The 10,742-nt window shown below is 39.7% G+C and overlaps 1 long non-coding RNA gene across 1 annotated transcript in view; it reads right to left on the reverse strand.

Moving 5' to 3' along the window:
* Positions 1–4,046: 4,046 nt before the first annotated feature.
* LOC104872089 overlaps positions 4,047–10,742 on the reverse strand; it is a 16,832-nt gene continuing 10,136 nt past the window's right edge. The window contains exons 2-3 of the long non-coding RNA XR_783047.2: positions 8,000–8,123; positions 4,047–4,125 (exon numbers count right to left, since the gene is read on the reverse strand). This is a non-coding gene — a long non-coding RNA (uncharacterized LOC104872089). The remainder of the gene's footprint in view (positions 4,126–7,999; positions 8,124–10,742) is intronic.

A 10,742-nucleotide genomic window follows, 5' to 3' on the forward strand; every position in this document is an offset into this window, starting at 1 on the left:
GAAGATCCTTCTGGTTGAAAAACAACCTCAAGGCAAAGACATCTGTAGATTTCTAAGACTACCTTTGGCCTCAGTTCTAACTCCTGGAATTTTTTTCTTGAAAAAAATTTTCATCTGGGCAATTTTAAACAAAAAAGTAGAGATACTAATACAATGAAACACTGCTTACCCTCCCCTAGCTTTAGCAATTTTAACTAGGTCTACGTATGTGGTATTTGGATGGTATATTTCCTAAGTCCCTTCTTTATACATTTCTTGAGGCTCCACAGCTATCTGAAAGAGGAGTTAATTCCCAAAGAATCAGAAAGGGAAAATGGGAAGCTTTGAAGCAATTGTTTTCATCATCCTAGGAAATATACAAGTATATCAATGAAGAGAGCGAGGGAGAGAGAAAGAGGGAGAGGGAGAGGGAGAGAGATTATTGAGGTTATTCTTTTATCTACTGACCCAACAGACCTTGGGGCCAACTCCACCTATCTGAGGTTCCATTATGTGAGCCCTCGAGTACCCTCTATCTTCCCTTTTGCCTAAATGGTTTTTAGTTGGATTGTGTTGCTTGTATCAAAAACTCCTTGGCAAACTCTTTCACGATGCAGAGTTATAGGGGCATCTTTCTTAGGGACCAACACAAACGATGCCTTTTCAGAATCAGGGTGAATCAGAGAGAGAACTCACTTGGTAAGACGCTTGGTTTTACTTTGGCCTCTTGAGAACTCAGTCATGATTTGGATATAATAGCTCACCTCTCACAACTTCTCTCACTGGGGACTAAAGCAATGATAATATAAAGTAATCTCTTTATGGTGTCATAAAAAAAAATCAGCTTTTGTCGTCCTTTCAGAGCAGAAAGAGAAATTTACGTCTCTTCTATAGGACTTTTTAAAGGGGAAACTAGAAGTTGTGAGTGTAAATGCACTTTCTGTGAGAATAACTTCAAAATATTAAAGGCTGGCGGAAAGACTACCAAACATTGTAAACACACTAATTTACAAGCAACTGGCACACTAATTACAAAGCACTCCTGTCTAGTCAATAAAAGGAGGCCCACTGGGGTCTCTACTAAATTCTAACTTTCAGTCCCACTGAGTTTCTTTCTGCATTGTTCCAAAGATCATAAAACAAAGTTCTTTCAAAAACAATTTGCTTCATTCTTTTAATCACTTCAGACTGTACATCCTCCCATTAAATCCACCAGGGCAACTCTGAGGAGCAAATGTTTTAGTGGTCCTGCTCTCATCCTTTAATTCTCTTCTCTCTCATGGTGTCCATGCTACCTGCCTTTCTTACACGTTAGCATCTCCATCATGGAAATGGAAATGGGAAGAAAAGGGAGACATAAAGGTCAAATTTAATATTAAACACAACTCTGGAGAAGAGTTTTAATGTTGTGAGATGTAACAGAAATGGGATATGTGATTTCTAAAATGTCACCTTAGGATTTCACTTATGTATGCCAATATACTAGGCAGTCATAAGTAGGTGAAGAAGCAAACATGACATTTACAGGTAATGGGTTAGGATCCCTGTTTTATAATTCAATTTCCTTGCTGAATCTTGAACAAGCTGTCTACCCTCTCTGATACTTTCTAATCTGAAGAACAGAGACATTATTTCTATTGAATATATTTACTTACTTTTAAAAATTGACGATTATGTATATTTATGGGAGATAAGTGCTATTTTGGTGGGTTTTTTTGGGTACCGGAGATCAAACTCAGGACTTTGTGCTTGTGAAGCAGGCGGCAGCACCACTGAGCTAAATTCCTGGCCCTGTAAGTGCTATTTTGATTTATATAAGTCCTCCAGTCTAATAAAACTTTTTATCCTGTGATCAATATCTCTCTCCCCCCACCTTCCATGACTTTGGTAACTACTTTTTCCTATTTCTATGAAATACTTTTTTTTTAGATTCCACATAGAAGTGAGATATTCATTTTGAATTTAATTCTTTTGACATAGGGTCTCCAGGCTCAGCTGGTCCTCTTGGCCTCCTGGGTGGCTGGGACTACTGATGCTTGCCATTGTACCTGCCTTAATTTGTTTTTAATGTGCTTCATTCAGAAGATTTGAAGCTGTGACAAAAGTGTGACTAAAATAAGAAGATGAGAAAACCAATGTGGTTGGAAGATAAGGATAAGCCAACAAAAAAGTGGAGTAACTTCAGAGCACCAGTAAGTCATGTTTGAGAGGTGAGCAAAAATGTGACACTTGGTAAGGAAACCAGGAGAGTCGATGACAAGATGTGTACAGTCCGCAAGCCTATGGCTGTGTCAGTGGAAGCACAATTGTCTGAGGGCTTCGGGACACTTTTCCCTTAGCTCCTTTTGAGGCAGGCTGCTGGGTGACGAGCAAGCCAATGTCATGCATAGTATTCCCACAGTGCACATGACAGCTCATGACTGCTGTTTCCTCGACTGTCCTCTTTGCTGAGCAGTGGTGAACACATCCAAGGGCAAGTCACTTGCAAATGCAATTCCCAAGGGTGGGGGGAAAGATGGGGGTGAAAATCAGGCTCCTGAACTGTCCTGATTAATATGAGGACCAAATCTCAAATATTTAGAGCAACAGAGATATGGCCTATATTTATGCAAAATTTTTTTTTTTTTTTTTTTTTTTTTTTTTTTTTTTGGTAACTGGACCTTTAATAAAATTTCTGGAGTAGAGCTAGAGCAGTGATCTGTTCTGGCAAGACCCAGAAGGGTTTTAACTGCAAAAGGGAAGGCTTAGAGCCTTACATGAAGTATGAGGACCCTAAAGAGACACAGGACTTAGACAGTGGTCATTCCTCATCCTATCCAAAGTGCCCCAGCAAGTGACCCTAGGTAGAATCTAAATCATCAAATTGTTCTAGGTCTTTTTCAAAAGAAGGGGGGGAAGGAGGGAGAGAGAGAGAAAGACAAAAAGAAAAAGAAAAAGAAAAGAAAGAAAGGGAGAGAGAGAGGTTAGGAGGGAGGGATGGAAAAAGGGAGAGAGAGGGACAGAAAGAAAAAGGAAGGAAGGAAGGAACGGAGGAAGGGAGGGGACAAGGAAGACCCCAAAGTTCCACACACTGGGTGGGAGATGGCTGTGATTATACTAGCCTAGAATATTTTCAAAGCAGCTCTCTCCAGTTACACTTCCGGTCCATATGGACAATCTTAATCAAACACTACAGAACATCAAGGTTTAAGTAATACATGTTTCCACAGATCAGCTGCAAAATGTACCCTCCAATGAATGGGTGGCTTGACTCTTTTTTTTTTTGGTACCAGATATTGAACTCGGGTCCTCGCGCTTGCAAGGCAGGCCACCGAACCACTGAGCTTAAGCCCCAGCCCCGGCTTGACTCTTTATAGACAAATCAGCAGTAAATTTCCATAAAATTTCATTTTCAAAGCTCTACAAAGTGGACATAATATTCTACAACTTCTCTATGTTATACATTTATGACATCTAATCACCTAATAAAAGTGGCTAGACTAATAAATCATACATTTTACCCACACTGAATGCCATCAATAATTGATATTAACACTTTAATTATAGTTGCTTTTATGTGTCTTAGAATTTATAAGAGTTTGGCAAAATGAGTTTAATTTTTCAAGTTTCTTTAAAAGGATCTCAAACTTTATTATATAAAGACCCTCGAATAGTTTGAGGATCAAATGAGTTAAGGAATTAATCTCTGTAATCATGTTTTACAAAGTGCTATGAAAAATCCTAGTTCTTATGCTTATGAGAATCTTACCTGTACGGTATTCAGCAATTGGTTCTGCTATGACATGTTTGTCTCTGGGACAGAATACAGCCCCAGGAATCACGTATGAAGAATCCTGACGTGAAACACTGTGCTACAGTGATAATGAGCAACAGAACCTTTCTCAGGATCTTCTGGGTCTTCCCTGAAACTCCATTTTCGAGTGCGGCACTCACCTTGTCCACTGATGGGTACAGGGCAAAGAGCTCAGCCTGCCGATTGGTCCTCCGGGCTTCTTCATTCTGCTTCTCAAAGTCCTCGGAGCTCACGCTTTGCAGCAGGTTTTCGAGCCGTTGGTCGGGCGGCAGGCTGCGGAGGTTGAATTCAAAAGCAGTGAAGGGGCCTTTCCCAGACACGTCGCACAGCACGTTTAAGCGGCAGGGGCCTGTCTGTGAGAGAAGGCAGTGGGCCTTTGTGAGAGAGAGCACACACGGATGAGAATTAAAGACTGTGGCGTTTCAAGACGTCTACTCCAACTTGGATCCAGAGGGGCTCAGGCCTCAAGAAGTTTTCTGTGTAAACAGGGGCTTTGCTAATCATGGTGGCAGGTAGTCACTCATCAGATGCGGACAAACCAGTCCTGAGAAAGGGTTTGAGCACTGTGCTTCTATTAGTTGGTGGCTTGTTCTTTCCTGCAGAGTGGGAGCTCAGTCTCTCAGGAACACACTTACATTTCATGCTCAAACCTGAGGTGGGATAAAGGGTAATAAAAAGAAAATGGACAGGGGGGCCGGGGATTTAGCCCAGTGGTTCCAGCGCCTGCCTTGCAAGGTAAGGTCCTGAGTTCCTCACCGGTACCAAAAAAAAAAAAAAAAAAAAAAAAAAAAAAAAGGAAAAAAAAAAGAAAATGGACTGGGAAACAGCCTGTGTCCCAGTCTCGAGGACTCCAGAATCTGGTTTTTGAAATGGTAACATAAGATGATCTCTGAGGAGCCTTTCAGATTAAACTACCTAAAGCTGAATGTCATGTTTCCAGAGACAAAGAATTTGCAGGATCTACTTGTAGCTTCAGGGAGCGTGAAAGAAAGAGTCTTAAACCAGTCACAAAGTGGACATGTCTTGGTAATTGGGAACCACATGGCTAACAAAAGGTTGGTAAAGAACAGATTCAGTGTAGCTGGGACATGGGGCATGCTTAGAGCCCTGCTACTTGCAGATCTGGGGAAGGAAGATGGTTTGAGACCAGGCTGGGCAACACAGTTAGACCTTGTCTCAAACAAACAAAAAAAAAAGATCGGTAATCAATAGAATGTCACAAAACTATACAGTTTGATAATGAGGAATATCTACACAATTTATAGTGAATATTATTCTCAAAATTCTAGAAAATGGATGCACTACTCTATAATTTCTCTACATCAAACATTTTTGGTGATAACCATCTACCTCATAAAAGTGCTACTTTAGAAAATATTAAATTTTGTCTACTCTGTATGCGCCAGCAACAGTCAATATTAACATTTAAATTATTATTGCTTTTATTTGTCTTGGGATTAATAAAGTTTGGGAAAATGAGTTTAATTTCCTAAGTTTCTTTATAAGAATGTCCAGCTATGTATCTGGCAACAGTCTTAAAGATGTTTAAATCATTTAATTTAGAAATTTCATTTCCAAGCATTTATTTTGAGGGTCAACTTACACAAATGTGCAGCGATGTGAAGATGGCAGCATCTCTGAAAGAGTGTTTATAAGAATATTATGCAGGCATGAAAAAGGACACGTGTGCATTTGCTAGACATTAAAGATAATCATAGTAGAGTCATGTCCATATAATAATATTTTGGTAAACAAAGGACCACAAATACAATAGTCGTCCCATAAAATTATAAAATTATATCACCTGGTGATGCTGCAGCCACCTTAGGTTGTTGGAGGTACACTATTTGATGTCTGCACAATGGTGCATCTCTCAGAATGTATCTCTGTTGTGAAGTGATGCATATCTTTATATTAATATGAAAAAGGAAGTTGCATAGCATAATGTATAAAATCTAATTTTGCTGAACTAAATGTGTATCGCAGAATCATGTATTTAACATAATTAAATTCAGGTGTTTGGCTTTATTGTTCTACTCAATAAGATGGGGAAGCAGAATGAAAGTGAAATGGAAAATATACCTAGTTGCCCTGTTGTCTGAGCATCTCTGCATAATGAATATTGTCCTAATTCTCTACTGAAAACCACATCTTTTGTATTGCCTGGCTTTTAACCATGCAAGTGACCAACTTTAGTGCTCTGTTTATAAGCTGACCTCACCTCACCCACTGTCTCTCAGCTGCAAACTCACTCTTTTGTGCTCTCCTCTGTGACACTGGGTCTGGGACTCAGAAAATCCCTTTTCTGCTTTGCTTGCTGCTCCTTTTAGGTTCTGCCAACCACATTAGATGGCTGGAGGAGGGACAAGGACCTGGCTCTTTCCCTTGTTTGCAGTTTCTCTCACCTTGATAGTGACAGTTGGTTCTAGGCGTCAGCTTCTTTTGGTGCTTCCAGAACCAGCTCACCTTTTCCAAGGTCCCAGCACTGGCAAGATACCCCCACCTTGCAAGAGTTCTGCATCCAGACTCCATGAGGTCTTTTCCGCTGAGATTCGGAGACAACGCTACCAGTTGGGCAGTGCCCCCATATCAGACATGTAAATCTTTGCTCCAAGCCCATCTTCTGAGCTTTTAGGATCTGTTAACTCCAAGCTCCTCCCTAGATCCTTAGACTAGTTGTGGACTAAGCATCAGCATCACTTGGGAAATTCAAATCCTCAGAATCTACTTCAGAACTCCTGACTCCCTGGCAGGCAGAGCTTAACACCTTGTGCTTGAGCGACTCCCCAGGGCATTTTGATGAAACTCCAGTTTGAGCCACAGCCCTAGGCCCCAGCTCCAGGGAATGGTGTGCTAATCCCTGAAGTTATCATTCCTGTGGAACCTCTATTTCCCCCTTCTGACTCTCTCTGTCCTTCAGACCCATTTAATCACTAAATACTTAGTGCATCTTCTATCTGACTAATGCAAGGAACAATTTAGTTCTTCATAACATAGGGTAAAAACTGAATTTAGTCAAAATTACCAGTGAAAAATCCCTAACTTTCCCAGGAGCACAGCATAGAGGTCTTCCATGCCTCAGCAAGTCTCCATATTCAGCACCAAAATTGACAGGTGCTGCCTCTTTGGAGATCATATTAAGTAGCTGGCTTGGCTTTAGGGACTATATTATTTGAAAACTAGGTATTATTTTTAAGCTTCTAATAATATTCAACACAGTATGATGCTTGTGCTATGAAGACACATGAAAGCTGAGAACTTTACTGGATTAGAAGAAGACCTGTATAAATCTGGACAAATTTTCTCTCTGTCATTTATTTTTCTTACCAATCAAATAAGCAGACTGGACTAGAGCACTGACTTTTAAGAATTTAATTGTGGTAAAATATTTGTAGCATAAAACAAATCATCTCAACCATTTGTCACAGGGGTTAAGTACATTCATCACCCGTCTCCATGAACTTTTCATTTTGCAAACTGCAACTTTGTGCCCATTGAAGAATAACTCTATTGTTCCTTTTACCCCTGGCAACTGCAGTTTGTTCATGCCTTCATCCAACGTGGATGCTCAAGACACTTCCATCTTTTGGCTACTGTGAGTAGTGCTGTTGCGGACAGGGTGCACACAGCACCGATTTTGAAACTGTAATCACTTTATAATAATGTAAGAATGACAACAGTAACAGTATCCAGCCTCTATTGGGCACCAGGTGTCATTGGCATTGTTCTAAATCTTTACATATAATAACTGAGTTCATACTCCAGTAGCCTCAAGAGTTAGTTTTCTAGGGGAGAAAACTGAAGCCCAGATAGTTTAATTATCCTGCTCGAGGTTATGCAGTTCTTGTATGGTAGAACTGGTAAGAGAATCCCAGCAGTCTGGCTTTAGAGTGAAGTTCTTAACCACACCATGGTCTGCCTTTGGGGACCACCAAGCCTCTGCAGGAACTGTTTTAGGGATGGCCCCAAGGCGTCCCTCTACCTCTATGGGAGCCATCCTATGTGTACCTATTTTAAACACTGAGCTTTGCAGTTTTCTTTTACATACTGATTTCTGAAGCTACAAACACATGAGAAAAATATATATCACTGACTCAGATGGCAGAGCTCCTCCTAGTCAAATATTCTGTGAGTCTTAATTTCATTTTAGTTTTTAAAAAAAACCACAGCACACCCTGGGCAAAGCAGGCCCGTAACCTGGTAACCATGTTTGTTGAGAGGAAATACCTGAGCAGAGGGTTCAGCGCACTCCAACGATTCTGACTCAAAGGTCTGTTTCTGAAGCGTCTTGTGAAAATCTTTTCGAGATCCAGTCTTTTTAAAGCCACAAATCTCGGAACTTCCTTGGTTTCTTTCATCATTGATATTATATAATTCAGAGAATGAGCGGGAGGAAGAGAGAGGGAGGGAGAAGCAAAGTCATTAGATTAAAAATAAAAGTAATGGCCTCAGTGTAGACTTGGTGCTGAAAGAGCTTTCAAAGAGAGGACCAGTGGTAATTCCTCACATCTAATTAAGCACCAGGCCTAACACAAGGCTCTGTTGTAAGGAGATACAAGCCTGCCTCCTGGCTGGCTCATTATTAAAGGCAGGAATGGCCTGGGAAAATGCCACTGCAGAGGTGCGGTCATTTCAGCTGCGGATACTTGGGCCTAAGCTGAGGCTAAACTATGACCTTAGTGTAAGAGGCTAGAATAAAGCTAGCAATGTGCAGAAGCAGCAAAAAAAGATCATTTGAAGATAAAAATAGAGAAAACTATTTCATCTCCACATCAGTGTTTCCAATAATAATGAATTAAAAAAGGCAGGACATGGTTGAGAAAAAGATGAAAATGTTTTGTCTACCAAAATCCGTTGCTAACATTCTCAGTCTCCACTGTATGGATTCTATTAAAATTGTGTTTTAAAAATCTGTAGCTATGGAAAGAGTTTTAAATAGAATGCTTAGCACTGTCACTAGAGCAATGAGACCATCATGAGAAAGGGAACAGATATAAGTCGTCAAGTCATAACTACAGAAACCAACGTGTGTATTCCCCATTTTTGTGATGCAAGGCACTTTTAGAAAATATGCTGCAAAATGCACAGACATGCCTCATGGTTTATGCACTGTTAGAAAAACTACTGAGCAAGTTGGTAAAGGGACACGCAATGAGGTTAGAGTGTAAGGGAGATCAAGTGGCAGACATACAGAACAGAAAATGTAGGAAAGCTGTAAGTAATGACTCAAATACGGAGTTTATAACGCTTTGGGAGGGAGGAGTATTGGGGGAAAGAGTGGCACGCACTTTGCAGATATGAATACATTTTAGTTCACTGAATTAACTAGACAAAGGATGAGACATTCTAGTGTCGTCTATAGGAAAAGTAGGACTCTTCCTGGATTTCATTGCGCACTGAAGGAAAGTGAATTGTTTTAAGCAAAAGGAGCCAAAAATAGTCTAAAAAAGATGCAAGATCAACTTGGTGACTAAATCAAGTCAGGCTAATTAACTGTCCATCTTCAGTCTCCCGGTAGCTTGAACTGTTCTGACCCAATCTATACTGAGACAGCTGGGTAAGCAACAGGCCAAATTAGGGAATTGAAAGAAAAATAAGCAAATGGATATGGTATAGTCTAAGTAATTAAAAAATAGATCTAAACATTCAGAAGACATTTCAAGAAAAATATCCAAAATAACTTCTGACTTGAGATTCCTAAACAGGAGCAAAACAAGCCAAAATTAAAACAGAAATCATATTATTCAAAAACATTGACTGAAAAGTATTTTAAAGACTCATTCAAATACTTCCTTGCAAGTAAACACTAAAATGTTTATTTAAATTATTTTTAAAAATTTTATTAGTACATGTTTGCAGCACATAGGGATTCTATTCATTGTGGGGAGCTAGAAATACACACAACACGTCGTAATTCTTTTTATTTTCCCTGCCTCTCCTTTTCCTTCCCCTTCCCCCATTATTCTGGTTCCAGGTGCTCTAAGTGTGCAAATGGCAGCAGTCACCATGGTAGTGAAAGGAAGTATGATAGATGTACATGTGACTTATTCTCGAAGATTTATTTCCTCTTAGCAAAATTCTTTGAAAGAAAGCCTGGACATGGCATTTCATAAATTGGCTAGCTTCTTAAAAGTTACTCTTATTCACATCTATATATATATATTTTGTACCAGAGATCGAACTCAGGACCTTGTGCTTACAAGGCAGGTGGTGGAACCACTGAGCTAAATCCCTGGCCCATTCACACATATTTAGACAGCAACATGTATGAATGCATGCTGGTAGGCTACTTTTGTAGGGCATAAAAGAACTACATGTGGGCTGACAGAAAAAAGAGCTCACAGAAAAAAGCTATGTGGGAGAGAAAAATAAGCCCCAAATATTAGCAAATACAGACAAATAAGAAGGGGTGCCCTGCAATTATACTACCCTGAATAATAATACACTGAATCAGTGATTTTTTTTCTGAATAATCCAATTTTAAGGGGAAAAATTAGTCAATTAATATTAGTTTGTTCTGAGGGCAAAAGTAAATAGTGAATTAAAATTCAAATTTCCCACTTTGGTGTTTGCCCTTTCTCTTTTTTAGGATTATCCACTCCAAAGGGGACTAATGTCAATTGTTCAATACCACAGACCCTTCTTTAAAAGGAAATCAGAACTGGATTTGCTTTAGCCTTTTGTTTTCTGTCTCATAAAATGTACCTATTTCCAAGGGTGTTTACCCATAGACAACCCCTACACACACACACACACACACACACACACACACACACACACACACAATTATGAATGTGTGTTGGGCACTGTGTCACACCTGTAATCCCAGCACTCTTAAGAGGCTGAAGCAGGATCACAGCCTGGGCAACTAAGCAAGCCTGTCTCAAAAATAAAACAAAATGTAACAAAAAGGCTGGCTATGTAGCGCAGTACCACAAAAGAAAAAAAAAAAAAAAAAAAAAAAAAAAAA

This window comes from Fukomys damarensis, unplaced genomic scaffold (assembly GCF_012274545.1).
Source record: "Fukomys damarensis isolate Sample0158 unplaced genomic scaffold, DMR_v1.0_HiC HiC_scaffold_31, whole genome shotgun sequence".
Taxonomy (NCBI): domain Eukaryota; kingdom Metazoa; phylum Chordata; class Mammalia; order Rodentia; family Bathyergidae; genus Fukomys; species Fukomys damarensis.